We start from the raw sequence: 15,629 nt of genomic DNA, 5'->3' as shown, positions 1-15,629 counted from the left end.
CCTTCAGATTATTCATTACAGGACAATTTCCATGTATGTGACACTGGGAGTAAAGCCTTCTTGACATTCGGCTATTTCTCTTTCATCTGYTTACCAAAGAAAAGTCATCACCACCTCTTTGGAAATGGAATAGACAATCCTGAGTCCAGTTTTCTACTGTGCCTCAATCTGAGTGTCATGAAGGAGGAACTTTACAAAAATCAATATCAAATAAGCGTAAGAGGTAAATCAATTCCTAAGAGACTTTGGTAACTAGACACCATGGTAGTACATTTCATAGAAACCCAGATGGGGTTGAGAGTAATTTATGTGTATAACTCTATTAATATCAGCTATGACCAATGGGGTTTATATAAAGACAAGGGATGCTTTCAAGTTGTTATTTGTGAAAAATATTTGGAGGAACATAGTGATTGACATGTCTGCTTTACCTGACAATTGTATTAATTTTAACCTTTTTACCCAAATTATTTTACTAGACCTCACAAGCTCTTCTTTTCCATCGTCAGGATACTTTGTTGTGTTCAACTGTAAGCAGCTTTTTCTTACAGCGGGAGGAAAAAAAGAAAAAGAAAAGAAACATGAAAATATGTKGGAAAAAGCTATTGCCATTAGTACAATTTGAGGTGCAGAATGATTGTAAGGAAAGAGAATCATAGTTCTGCTATGGAAACAAGGCAGGCTTAACAGCCCAGATTCTAATATTCCTTTCATCTGAGAATGATAATTTCATTCAGGAGATAAACCAATAAGAAAATTGTTACAGAATTGGGCAGAGAGGAAGGAGTATCTCTGTTTGTTTTTCAGATTTGTCATTCTGTCTCACCCCCAAAAGAAGAAATGAATGCCAGAGCCTTTATTTAGGCAAAATTACAAAGGGAAGAAAATGAAAAATGTGATGTAAAAGTTAGAAGGGCTAAAGAGGAAAATATACTGATGTGCAGCACATATGGAATGTTCCTCTTCTCACTGTGAGAAAAGGAATTGGTCCTACGAGCAGAACAGCCTGGTTCAAATGGCTTCAGGAGTTAGTTTTGAGGTGACACAGAAGTCTCCAGTTTAACAAGTAAAATAAAATTCTTTTTCCCACCATACTAGGGTCTGATGAGTACCACAGGATCACAGGATCACAGGATCACAGCAAATGCCATTCTATCATGCTGTAGAACGAGAGTAAGTCAAATCCTAAAAATAAGAACAGGTAAAGTAACTCCTTCTGATTCACATAGATTCATTTTAAAGGAAGTTTTTTAAGGATGTCTCTTTGCAGATATATGACTTAGGACTTTATATGACTTATGTAGATGTACAGCACCTTCGTGGTAGCACTGTTTGTTGCCCGACATGAGGTCTTCAATCCCCTGCAGCGCTATGTCTATGCATGCATCTATCCCACATTACAATACCTTTCCATGGTGGTAGAAAGGATTTTTAAAGAGGATGGAGAATCTGAGAATAGAGGTTGGAGAGACCTGCTTGAAAAGGAAGCTGTCCTTAAATAGGGTAAAAAAATTAACTGTTGATTTCCCACAGATAGCTATTCACAAAATCCTCAGAAGCAGGATCCTCAAAGGCTGCAGGTAGAAGACATTGACACCTTGATCAAAGAACTAAGACCAATAAAATAAAGTAAGCACTATTACTAATATAACTGATGAGCTAAGGGATAGCACAGAAGACAGTGTGCACAGAATACTTTTTGCCCAGCTACTACACTATCAGAAAGTCTGATTTGTAGTATGTAGAATGCAATAAATATTTTTCCCATTTACAGTCAGTTGTTCATAATTCAAGGCTTGAGTTATGGAAACATAAGAAACTTTAGAAAATCTGGAATACCAATATAACAGTAGCTAAGCTTGAGAGTTCAGTAATTTGTCTAAAGAATTTTTTTGTAAGTAGTCTGAAATTTGTGGTTACCAGAATGTCAGTAGTTTATACAAACATCTAATAGAAAAAAAAATTATGCTTATATTCATTTTAGCATAAAAATGTGTGGGTTTTTTTTTTTTTTTTTTTTTTGCTTTTTGCTTTTTTTGCTGTTGTTATTGTTTGTTCCTCTTTTCTTTATGGTATTCAGCTTCAAATATATGAAAGGATAGTAGAATATTCAGTGGAGCAGGTTTGTTGCCAGCACTCACAACAAGAGGCTCTATCTGCTCATGTCTACTTCTGTTGCCATACACATTTCTCTGACCAAGGTGCTACTTAAAAATACAACTAATTGTACCAGTGCTTTCCTCAGCTTCACTTGCCCCTTGCAAAAGTGCAGGGAATGGTTCTGCTGCAACTCTGTGGAGAGGTCCTGGAAATGCCTTGCAGCCAGGGCAAAACCTGCACATGAGCAGGTATATGTGTTCTGAAAAAGAGCTGTGCCCTGGGGACGGCGTGTGGAAAACATGCCTCAAGGAATTTAACAAATGGACTTTAATCTCTGTCATATTCTCTGTCTGCTATTGCTTCCCTTTTTCTACTTATGACACCCACCCGCTGCCATACGGAACCCTGCAAATAAATCCAGGACTCATCAAAGAGAAACTGAGGTGGTCTGTTCTTTGCCCTTACTACATGTTAGATGTGGTTTAGCAAATTTCTCATTTGTGTTCCCATACAAGAACTARCTGTACCCACATCTTGAGGAAAGTGGAGCTGGTTTCTTCCCAGTTACATTTAATGAATGACTTTGTGTTTTTACTTGCTTAAAGTCATTTTTAAAMTGTATTGTCCCAGGGGGTACTTAATCCCCCTCTGTAATGACCTTATGTGACAGCAGTTAATAAAAAAATTACTTCCAATTCTTAGGGTAATTGTAATCGGTACGTAAAAAAAGGCAACTAATTTATTAAAATTAAGTACCTGTAATTTTTAACCAGACAAACTTTGGACTTGAAGGCATTTATTGCCCTGTTACAATATAGTAGAGTAATTATGGAATTAGCAATATGTTTCTCTCTCTAGAAAGTAATTATTTTGCTTAGAAACAATTGTAAGAAACTTCTCCCATACTCTTTTCATATCCTACAGACTTCAAGGCATACCTTTAAAATGTGAATGCCTTACATTTCATGTTTGCTCTTAAAAGGAACACCACCTTGGATTTACATAACTTTCATCTCAAGCAGCACAAAAGCTTTTTATAAAAACACAACATGGATTAGGACATACTGTTAGAAGAAGCATGCAGATCTATATAGATACATGAACACAAGCATCCACATACATTATGCAGTATGATTCTAATATATGTCTATATTTATAATAGAGTGGGCATTGTTTTTATGCAAGTAGTAAAACCAARCATTTCTCTTCCTGTAACGCACAATCTCTGCACAGATGTAAGTATTCCCCATGTAGATGACTTTTGGTACCAATAAAATGACTTGAACAAACTAATAAACGTCTGCATGAAAGAACAATGGAAATGAATATGAAATTTAAGAATGCACTTTAAGCACTTTTCTTCTGTCTGCCTTGTATCCTTTCCCTTGAACATTTTTCCCTTACTCTGCTCCCCTGGAAGCTCCTGATGAGACCTTGTTCTCCTCACATTCTGGCAGACTGCCCACCCTCTATGACAYACTGTACAATGAAGTTCATGAAGTCTGCCTCAAACAAGCTGTCTCTGGAGTCAGAATCCCTGCATTGGTCGGGTCATACTGCTATCAAAGCAGGCATTTCTATGTGGTGTTGCATCCATACAGAACAGGCACAACTGCATTCAGCAATCACTCATAGATTACTTTAAAAAGATGGGTTTCAAGTGGGTTTATCATCCAGACCTTCACACTAAGCCAAGTATTTAGACCACTGGGAATTCCTCAACTTTAGGAACCAGTCTCAGAAGGTAAATAAGGAAATGTCTTTTTAAATGTTTACAAAATATCAGTCAATAATTATTGTTGGATTGTGGTCAAGCTGGAAAGGACTTTGAAGTGCTCTTCCACAGATATTTGGTCTGGCCTTGGTTTTATTGATATTAGCTGACTGGAACATGGATGCTTACAAAAACTGTAAAAAGCAAATTGGACAAGATTACCAGTGCTGTAGATGACAGCATCAAACAAATAAAAATGGCATTTAGAAACTAGAAACTCACTCTGAAATGCAAAAGATGAAGTTCAGTTGGCACAAATTCAAAATAAACCAAACAAATAAACCTAAGACAGTGATTAAGGTGACAGTGCAAGGCAGAAAATGAGAGTAGAGCAGATCTTAAACTGCTTATGATAAAAAAAAAAGGATGTTGTTACAGAATCTCCTATTGTATACCATAGCATATTGCTCAGAATTGCAAGAAAGAAACCACAGTCATTATTCCAAGTCTCTTCAAGCTGGTACCAAGACAGACAGCTATGACCAGCTTTGAATGGACCATTTGTAGAAAGAGAAAAGCAACAAATATATAACCTATAAGAAAAGACTAAACGAAACTGAATTGTGTTGCATAGGCTAAGAAAAAGAAGATKAAGAGGAATATAGCAACTATTCATAAATGAAAGAATGTTACTTTAAAAAAGCAGAATACAATCAAYAGCTCCCTTAGCCAGTAAGTGTAAATAAAATGAAGAAATATTTGAAGGAATTTTATTTTTTATGAAAACAAAAAGTTATTTCAGTTAAATACTAAACCCAAATCTAGGGAGAACTGCGTGAGATATTTCCTTGGAGCATTATAAGAATGGGCTCGACAAGTATCCAGTAAGGATGTTCTCAGTATGTTTTAATGTGAGGTAGASCAGAGAGCAATTTGGGTCTTTTGAGGTCTTTTCCCATTCTAGTTTTCCCTGCTTCAATGTAGATGAGCCTTTAGGAGATTATTTTTAATAAAAAAAATCAGCTTGGAGATTTGCTAGATTGCTTAAAAATATAATTGTCTTGAACAATATGCATGTCACCTCCTGTGGTGACTGGCCGTATAAATCCAATGGTATTACCTCTGTTCCCTGATGATTCAACATTCTCTCATATTGTACAGAGAGTTTCTACTAGAAATACATTACTACTCTGCATATAAAATTAGTTTTCTCTGAGAATTGATCAAAATGTGACTTATTTTATCAAAATAATTCTATTAAGCTTCTAGAATTCTCACAAATTAAGCATCTCTATAAGCTGTTTAGAAATTATCCAAGATTTTTATTAACTTAGGTTTTTCATAAATATCTGGTGGATTTTTAATGAAAAAATAGTAACATGATCATGCTCTCATTTTTTAAATGGAGAGAATGTCAGTTCTACTTCATGTTAACATAACACTTCTCTTACAAATGATCACCAAAAGCAAGTAAAAATTGCCACAGGCAGGATCTAAGCAAAATATTACTTACTCAAGATCCTTCCAATTCATTTCTCCCCATAATACTTTTTTTTAGGGGCAGAAAAAAAGTAATAAAAAAATAAAGGAAGAGAAAAAAATCACTGCCTGTGGAAAAAAGGTTTGMCCTATTTACACTTTCGTAATGACATTTTGGTAAGCTGTATTGCTATTTCAAAGCCGACCCCCAGAGTGCATTACTATCAGCAATAAGTACAAGTGTTCTTGTAAAAGTGTATAGATTTGTAATAGCCCAGTAAAGTCATCTATTATGATAGGAGAAATACAAGTTTGTCAGTACAGTGAGATCAACAATAGGTTCCATGCTAATATAAATAAATCAGCCTGGGATCTCCTTTCTTTCCAATTCTGAATACAGCTCTGCTAGCAGAAGCTTGAACCATTGATGTGACTTAAGACATCCTAAAATAAGTATTTGACTCACAATCTGGAATTATCCATTTGTCTCAATAGTCTATAAAGGAAACTCAGTGTGACTGGATCAGAGTCATGTAGCAACTTTTTAGATGTACAAGTGAAATTGCACTGACTCTTTCCTTGACTCTAAAATAGAACAGGAATTGCTGTCACTCTTTTAATATTAAACCAAAGCCTTGAGRACTCTTAGAAACCATACCAGTGACCACTGCAGTTGAATTTCTTTGTGAGGACTAATCATTTAGTTGATACAGCAAAGATAAAATAATAGCCTCACTAAAGTACCTAAATATTCATTTGCATATTTACCACTGATTCCCTGCAACAGTAATTATAAAAAAAATATTTTTAATGAAGATTGACTCCATTTTTTTAATACAAAGAGTAAAAACAGGGCCTGAGGATGCCAAAACGACTTACAGCAGCATGACTAATGGCTGTGACTCCAGGTCAGTCCTCTCTAGTGCTGCAAGAGGACAAAATTTAAGTCCTTCAAGGTACGTGCATAAAGAAGGAAGCCCCCATCATGCAGGAGCAAGAGACCATTGCAGCTGTAAGAATCAACCTGTTGCATTCACTTTTACAGCTCAAAATCTTAAACTAAGCTCAGATGGAGCCACCTGAGGGGCTTCAATGGATSCTGAAGACAGCCTCAAGAAACTTACCCACTTTACTGAGGGTCCATGATGTGAGCACGGCACATGGCAGTTGGTTACAAAAAGTTATTTAACATGAAATGCTTGAGTCCACTAAAAATTGATTTATTCTAAAAACAGTACCAAAGGCAAGTCAAATGCAGCCCTGGAGAGCAGGGGAGAGCTGCCACTTCACACCTTCACACCACCACACTCTAAATGTCTGTGCTATCACAAGACTGACCTGCCCCAAGCACCCACTAGCTCATGCGCTTTGAGATCTCTGTCAGAAACATTCGATCCTGGGGATTTAAATCAAAGCCTGCCGTGTTTTGTGACAGGTGAAATTGACTTATTTTGAAGCCTAGTCAATTTATCACGTCGTAGGAATGGTGAGACTGTCACTTGTTATTATCAGTGACATACAGTTCGGAGGAAAGGTGGCCATCAATGTTAACTGCAGGCAAATTCACTGAGCTTCCAGCTGCAATACAGTCCAAAAACAACACCCCACTAATTGAGGTTTTGATATGTAAGTGACTTTTGGCCAATAGCAAGTAAAAAATTATAAAAGTCTGGCAGTTGAGGGAGAGAAGGAAAGAAATTATGACAAGCTATTTTCAGGCAGTTTTTACCATCTCTCCATCAATCATGCTCAGGAAACATTGTTGTGTCAGTGGCATGGCCACTGGATGAGGATGAGTTCTCCTTGTGTTACTCTACCTGCAGTGGATCTACAGTAACTAAGGTGTCTATGAGGTTGTACCAGCACAAGGCGGTGAAGAACTAGAATAAAGATTTCATCTGAATTTTGTTTTTAAGCATTTAGGAGGCTCTCTTTTTGAATCTTTCATAATAAAAGCAGCAGCACTTTCATCTTTTTTTTTTTTTAATGTCTGCAAATCAGGCAATAATCTGTACAAACAGGTACTAATGTGCAGTCAATATGTACACATTCATTTTTCAATCTGAACGAAATACATCCACATGAATACTCTGACTGTGAAGGATGTGAATCAATGGTAAATGTGACTAAAGATTCTGTCTTGTGAGTGAACCCAATATTCAAGCTGTAAAAAGCATAATTAGCTAAAGTCAACCACAAACCGTAGTGACCAATTGAGTTTTTTTCTTTTCTGTTTCCAGATAATATCTTACCTATGTGATTCACTGGAGTCATAGGATATTTATTGTCACCTAGGAAAAAAATGGTCTTTCAAAACTGGAAGGGCTCTGCTTTACTCTTCTTCAGAGAAAAATCACTGCTTTAAAAAGTGAAATTTACTCATACATGTTTTAATGTGTTTTCAAGCCTTTGGATAAAAAGATGAGGCATTATAGTTCAAATGAGTGCAAGTATGTAAGAGCTGAGAACCAACTAGTGAAGTGGAGAMTATTTTCCTGGTGAAGAAGGCAAAAAGAATACTCCCCCTCAAAGGTTTCAAAATATTCTTTTCAGCCRGGGTCTCATTATACAAATCTTTAAAATACTGCATTGTTAAGACTGGATAACTTATCTTCCTCTTATGCTAGATAGCATAATGATAATGGTAATAACTGAAAATGATAAGGATGTTCCCAAATTATACCTTTAAGTTTCTAGAGGGGTATTGGAGCAGGACAGGAAAGACTACAGCAGACAGACACTAGTTACACTGCTTACTGCATCTTTGCTACAAAATTAGATGTGAAAAGCAGGAAAATAGAGCACAGCATATAAAAAGTGGACATTTTAAATTCTTGTATTCTGAACTCATCCCTCAAAAAAGTAATTGTCTCAAATATGATCAAATATGTAGACATGTATAGTTACAATCTTTTCAAAGAAAATGGCAAAACAGTCTGTGCTGGTTTCAAAGCTAAATCAGATTTGCTCATTTTTCCTTTTTTCCTCCAATTTCTGCTTCCTTTTTAAGTGCATCCTCATAGGAGATAAAACAATAAGGTGCTTCTATATATTTCTGTATTTCTCTATGTTACATTGTGTGAAAATTATATTGGAGAAAGCCAACAAGATTTTCCATCTCTACCTTTTCTAAAGCATCACTCTAACAGCAAACTTTTATGCCCAGAGGCCAGTTTGCTTAGCATTTCCCCCCACCTCACTTCTGATGTTATCTGTCATTCCCACTCCTTTTGACATTCTCAACCTTTAGTTGTTTGGCATCAGCAACAGCTAATAAAGGCTATCTCCATGCTGTTGGACTCTAATAAAAAGAGGTATTTTCAAGGTCAGAAGTAAAAGCATCAGTTCCATCAAATTCAAGAAATCACAACATATTTCCCTACNAAAAAAAAAAAAAAAAAAAAAAAAGAGGATTTTCCCATGATAATACTTCCTTTCTTTTCTTATCCAACTAAAACAAGAGTAGTAAAATGCCTGGGCAAAAAGGAATCAATCCAAAACCAAAACAAACCAAAATTACTTATGAGCCCTCCTTTGCTATATCTGGATTTTTTGGTTGACATATTCATTAGTTTCCTGKTTTTTTTCACACATTGCTGCATGTCACTAACTACAAATCCCATATGATCCATATGAAGTATGTAGTTCCCAGACCCAGATGATTTTGTAGGTGCCCATCTTTAACAGAAAAACTTTCTGAAGTGGGGAGGCTGAGGAGGTGACTCCGTCTAGTCACTGGGAAGCTGGGACTCCCTCTAATATTCCYATCACCCTGTTGTGTTATAAAGTCCCTCACAATAACTCAGAGCTGTTTTGCTTCYCTTAGTTATTTAAACTCAAGGATCTGTAGTCAGCCAGTCATGTATAACAGATAACCCCAAAATTGCCTGTCAAGAAAATCCTCACCTCCACCACCCATCATTCTTTGCCCTCCAACTTTTTTTTTCTTTTTTTTTTTCTTTTTTTGGCAGGGAGGAGAACAGACATATAGAACTTATGTCAAAATATTTTCAGTATATTTGTCTGAACCTGCTACAGCTCTTGTCCTTCTGAGGAACCCAGCTCAAAACTAGAATCCCTTTCATGTGCTTCAGTGTGGCTCATCCCAACAACAGTCGAAGATTAAGTACCATTTCAGAGGTTTTTTTCTGCCACCAGCCTTCAGATTGCACTGAGAACTCATCTATTTTAGGCTGCTGAAGAAACAAATGTTCTTCACTGGCATCTGTGACATTGTCCTGTGTCACTGAGAAACTAAATAAGGAATTGCTTTCCCTCACTGCCTGATTGTATAGTATTATTGCATTGCATATTTTGCTCATATTGTTGAGTGCAGCAGTCTCACACTCATTAGCAAAAGGGGAAAAAATGGCGGTTACAATGCTTGGACTCTTATTCTCAAAAAAAAAAAAAAAAAAAAGTCACTGACTCGTTCATACAAAGAGTCCAGAAAATAATGCACAATACAGTAATACTTATATTTTGATCCATGAATTTAAATATTATTTCAGAGGAAAATGTTCCTGAACTAAATAAGCATGACACACACAAAACACAAAGTAGAAATGGACAAAAAAGAGATTTTTTTTATGACAATAGTCATCTCCTCCAAAGCAGAAAATGTTGAAGTTGGTTTGGGTATGGATCAGACTTGAATTTAGTTCTTGTACAGATGGTTTTGATAGAACTCCAGCAACAACTGCACTTGCAAGCACACATGGACTTTCTGTAGGTCATCAAGAACTGTCTATTTTGGAGGGACCTTGCTTTCTTTGAAGAAACTCCATCTTGAGTTACAGAGAATACATCGACAAAATGTAGATAGCTGATTCTGTGGCATAAAGGAGTTCTTTTTCCTAAAATTTTCTAGGAAAACCTAGCTGCAAACAGTTCCTGTCAATACATGCCAGAGGAAATGACAAGGACARAATTATTAAAGCAATTCTTGTTCTTCTGAAACTGTAACATAGGGTTCAAAGCTAATCCAGATGTGGGTCAAGAATGACACCCAGTGGAGAGACCATGCTCTATTCCCAATGGATTTCTATATGCTCCAACCCAATTCAGTTTTCCAATTTAATGTACTTACAGATGATGATTCATAGTGTTAATTCTTATTAAAACTACATGCTAAACTATATTCCCACTAGCAAGCCAAAAAACATCCTTGTGGAAGAGTTGCTTGAAAAGGGGGAACTTGGGGAAAAACTAGGGCCTAACAGAAGTTTTGGCATTACAGAAGCTTGCTTGGGGTGATACACAGTCGCCACTTCCAGGATGGCTGGTAGGCACAGAACCTGCTCCCTCATGGTTCCCTAGGCACGGTTCCCTAGGTTTCCTAGGGTTCTGCCCTCCTTGCAGCTGCAAAAGGGCATAAGGGAGGGTGGAGTGAAGACCCCGTGGCCAAACTCTGTTGTACTCCCTGTGCTGGGCCTGCTGGGCCGCTGATAAACTGCACAGTAGCTGCCCAATGGGAGATATACGATAAGATATCTGGTGATGAGCCAGCAAGGGTGGCAAAGCACTGCTTTTGGATGAACTTTGCTTGAACGTTGCTGATTAGAAGCTCATTAGTGCCAAAACACACCTCCATCCCAAAAGTTACCTGTCTGCAAAGCACAACCACTCCTCACTGAGCATGATGTTCGATGATGTATCTAGACATCATCACTCTAGATGTTCAATTGACTGTATCTTCAAATGAAAGCGAGAGACTTTTTAGCCACTTTATATGTCTACAGTTTGTGATATGGGGACAAGAAGCTCTCCTTGAAGATAAGAACATCTTTCCCTTTTTATTTCTCCATACTTTTTTCTTCTCCAAAATCTGAGTCATTAGAGATAAAGGATTTTCCCTCCATTTTAGTTGACTTTTGCACAAACAAAAGAGAAAATTCCCATAAAACCCCAAACCTATGCAGAGGTGGATAAACTTCCCAGTCACACAAAGTAACTAGTCTGTTCAAAGTCTGTTTTTAAACACAAGATGTTTATAATAAATGGTTTTACCACTCAGTAGGATGCTTAAAATCTTCTCCTACACAGGAGCTTGACATGGCACAATTAAAATCAAGATCAACAATCAAATTTGTTCAGATGCAGATGTAACTTTGTAAGCGCAACACTCTCTTCTTCCTCAGGAAGCAGAGGAGAAGCATGGTCATAAATATGCTGTGTTCCAGCATCCAGAGGAATGGGGTTTGGTAAGGAGCTTTATTCAGATGCAGGACCATTAGGCGGAAACTGGACTCAAATGCACAGCAACGCAGATGAGGGGGAGAAATATGAGGAAAAGAGAGGAATACACTTCTGTGTCACCTCATGAGTAGAACACAAGTGATACAGAACAGGACAGGAGAAAAAAAAAAACTCTCCTATAAAAGCACCTACTCCCACATGCTATTGCCTGCCTCGGATACCTCATTGTATTGCTTTTTCCTGTTGTTAAGATAGAAGCTGTCATCAGAGGGGAAAAATTAACCACTTCCTTGCTGACCTGGATCACAGGTCATAATTTCTACAGTGAAAATGTCATGTTTTCAGGGGCTGCAATTCAATGACTTGATTTCTGTCAGCTTCAGTGGAATTGGGCCTAGAGCTGGTGTTTTTTTGGCTGCATTCCTTGTATCGTTTGGTTTTTTGTTTTTTTTTTCCCTTCTTTTAATTGATGAAACTTATGCATTCATGGAATCTCAGATTAAAACATTGTGGCATGAAGAAAGCTCCATGTGCCTTGAGAGAGCATTTGAAATCAGAGAGAATGTTGCTCCAATGGAAAGACAGAAAGAGAAAAACAGGTAGAGTGACAGGAAAAATTTTACCTTTGGAAGATTTGGCAAACAGCAATAGACCACCTAAACAGGCATCTATCCACACATTTAGCTTACCTAAAGCAAAATCATTGCAGAAATTTCCCTTCACAGCATCCTCCATTTTAGAATATTTATGATATTTTATGGTAAATGAACAGTCAAATATCTCCTGGTCATGAGATGTTCCTGAGAGGTATGTAGCCATGTTACACATAAGGAAGGCCAGCATGTATATGCAGTGCAAGGGGAGTCCTCAATGACATTTAAAGGCAGCAGATTACAATAGGCAAAGAGTATTATTTTCCAACACAGCAATCAGTAAAATTAATCTAGTTATTATGCAACTCTCAGTTCCACAGTGTTATTTCTCTCAGCAAGGCAAAAAGCTTTGTAAATTTGAAGAAAGGATTTGGCAGGTATATGCATAAGATTAACATCTGCTAGCTATTATCCAGGAAAATATCACAAGAGCTTTCAGATCTCATACTTCAGGACACAAGTCTGTCTGCAGGTCAGGGAAAACTCCTTTATGCTGATACAGAATTACATTGTGAGTATCATGGTGGTTTTATGTGAGGATGGACCACATATTTTCAAAATGTGTAATGTTGATAAAATATTCAAGCAAACTTCTAACATCAAAAACTTAAGCAAACATTGTTGAGAAAATTATTTTCCATTCTTCGAACACTTACAGAGTTTGTTCAGAAATATCTATGTTTTACACATTTAGAGTATTTTTTACCATTTATGTATGCTGGCATGAGAAAATGAATACATACTTATCATTTTCTGTATTTTGTCCTGACTATTGAACCTTCAAACAAAGCTCTGGACATCAGACAACCAGAAAGGGATAGAAAAACTTTATTATTTTTTGTTTCTCAAGGAAAACCAACACCCTGCCTTATAATTTGTCTATGTACCTCAAAATCTATTTGTGTAACTACGTACCCTATGGTAAACAGTATGTGGTGTAGGGCTTGGATTAGATATATCATGTATTAATGACCCTATGTCTATGTCACATTACCATATATTCTGTTTTTGTGTAGTAAAAAACTCTCYTTTCTAAACAATCTCAAAGAAAAGTGAAAAAGAGCGCTCTGGTAAATGAGCGCTTTTTTTTCCCCTTTTCTTTGTGTTCTTCAGTCATCAATCTCATGATTATTTTTGGGTTTGCTTACATCAGTGTGCATAACTATTTCAATTCCATATCTTCACTGTTACTATTTTTTGTTTGTTACTATTTTTTGTTYGTTTGTTTGTGTTTTGAAACAGATGGAAAATATATCAAACTATAGACTATGTCGGAAAAAAAACATAAACACAATTCCTATGCTCACTTGTAGCAAATTGGTTTTATTCAGTGCACCTAGAGGTCCAATGGATCCAGAGGCCAGTTGCCTAAGTATAGGACATTAGAGGTCGTATGTTTATATCCTCTGAACTGATGTGCACAGAGCAGCACATWTCTGGACACTTTACTGCTGATTTCTAATATAGTGTTTTTTTTCATCACACATTCTCCCCATAAATATAGGGACATTGAATGGACAGTGGAAAYGTGTCTCAAAGGATGAAAAACTTTGAAGCTTGATACATTTTATTTTTAGAGGTAGGAGGTAGGGAAATTTTTCTGTGAAGGAAAATTCAATTTTAAATATTTGTTTCCCCCTCGAACTGGAACAAAACTACATTATATCCACTTTTCTGACAGATATACATTTTTTAAAGAATTTGGAATTATCAAAATGCTTTATTTTGGTAGGACCAAATTGTTTTGATTTGCTGATGTTGAAATGTTTCATTTAATTATGTCCAAATATTTTATTTTGTTAATGTGAAAACATTATAGCATGATCTTCAATCTTCAACACAACATACTATTTAAAATCTCATATAAATGCAATATAAAAAAATAATATGCATATAACAAACCAACTAATCAAAATGAAGTGGTTGAAATGTTTTACATTGTCCAAACAAAATATTTTGACATTACCAAAAGAAAACAAGACAGCCGCAGTGATTTGTTTCAGCTCTTTTCCAATGAAAATTTCATCGGAATTGACATATTCTCAAGGAACATTTTAATGCTGATGAAACAGCATGTCACAATGAAACATGGTCCCATTTAAAATGTTTTTGCTGCCCTTCATTTTAGGAAAAAGAAAAAGCATTCAATGGGCTGTCTGCAATGACACAGCACATCTTGCAGCTACGCGTTTGCAGATGTCTGGAGGTACTAGCAATTAAAACATTTCTGTCCACTTATATCTTTTCTTCTTCTAAAAATAAACCAAAGAAATTCTTTAAGGTGTTCCTTAGGTGAAGATTACTCGTAAAATCCTGCAAAGGTTTGTCATTCTCCATTCATTGCTACAGCAAAATTGTACAGGAATAGCTGCAAGCAGTTCATGACATCTCTCTCTTCTTATCTTCTTTATTTTATGATTGGGGGTGATTTTTCCTTTCTGCACACTTACTCTGCATGCCCCTTCCTCTTCTTATTTTCAAGGTACAAAAGCTTGGGCAAGCTCCCTTTTACCTTCTTCATGAGTATTCATAGTTCTAATTAAGTTAAATTCAGCTTGTCTGATTTGAGAAGTCTTATCAGGAATACTTAACCTGTGCAAATAATATGCATAGACTGAAGTGTTCCTTCTGAATGCTAATTAACAACCAGAGAAGACTTCATACATAATCAACTGTCYAAATGCACCAGAAGCCTTAGAGCAAATAAGCTAAAAAAACGCTTACAAATGGTGACAGACAAATATCCTACACTGTCAGTTCAGAGCAGCCCAATAATCCTGAGTGCATTTCTTGATTCATACTGTGACAATGCCTTCTAATTTTAACTGGAAAAGGCTGGAACTCAGCTATTCCTCCACCTGGCATGAGACTGAATGATGGCTGCCAAGGAATAAAAAAGCCAGTAGGCTCAGTCTTCCTCATTTTTAAATTGAATTAAGCAGAAAATAAGGGACAATTATTTCTGCTTAGCTCCTTTTAGGATGACTATTTCAATCTATGTCTTCCCTTCCTCTCATCGTTTCTAGAGTTTCGTGCCTTAGAATATATCTTCCCCAGCCTATAGCTCCTTCTTCTCATGGACTAGTCCTCCTCATATCCGAAGATGGGTCCAGCTAGCCAGACTCAGGCCCAAGGAGAAAGTTGCAATGAACCTGAGGATTGCTGAGGAACCTCTCCAGGATCTGCTCACCAGAATGGCCTTCTACGGATCTCTGACCTTGGCAGTGTGATTTGTCTTACTGAAGTTAAAACATATATAGTGTACATGACAAACTTTACCAGGTACCCTTGCCCAGCCCCTTGCCTACAATAAAAAAAGAGGAATAAAACTTCTGAAATGAATCCATTAAACTTGTTTCTGGCATCTGTATTAGGTGAGGGAAAGCATGCACTAGAAGGGGCTCTTTTATTTCGTGTGGTTATATGGATGCTCAGTGTGAGTACAACATCAGTACTCAGAGTACAGATATCAATAGATGTCTGAA

Source organism: Nothoprocta perdicaria, unplaced genomic scaffold (assembly GCF_003342845.1).
Source record: "Nothoprocta perdicaria isolate Ctin4 unplaced genomic scaffold, notPer1 scaffold_139, whole genome shotgun sequence".
Lineage (NCBI taxonomy): Eukaryota > Metazoa > Chordata > Aves > Tinamiformes > Tinamidae > Nothoprocta > Nothoprocta perdicaria.
Note: the sequence above shows the minus strand (reverse complement) of the source record.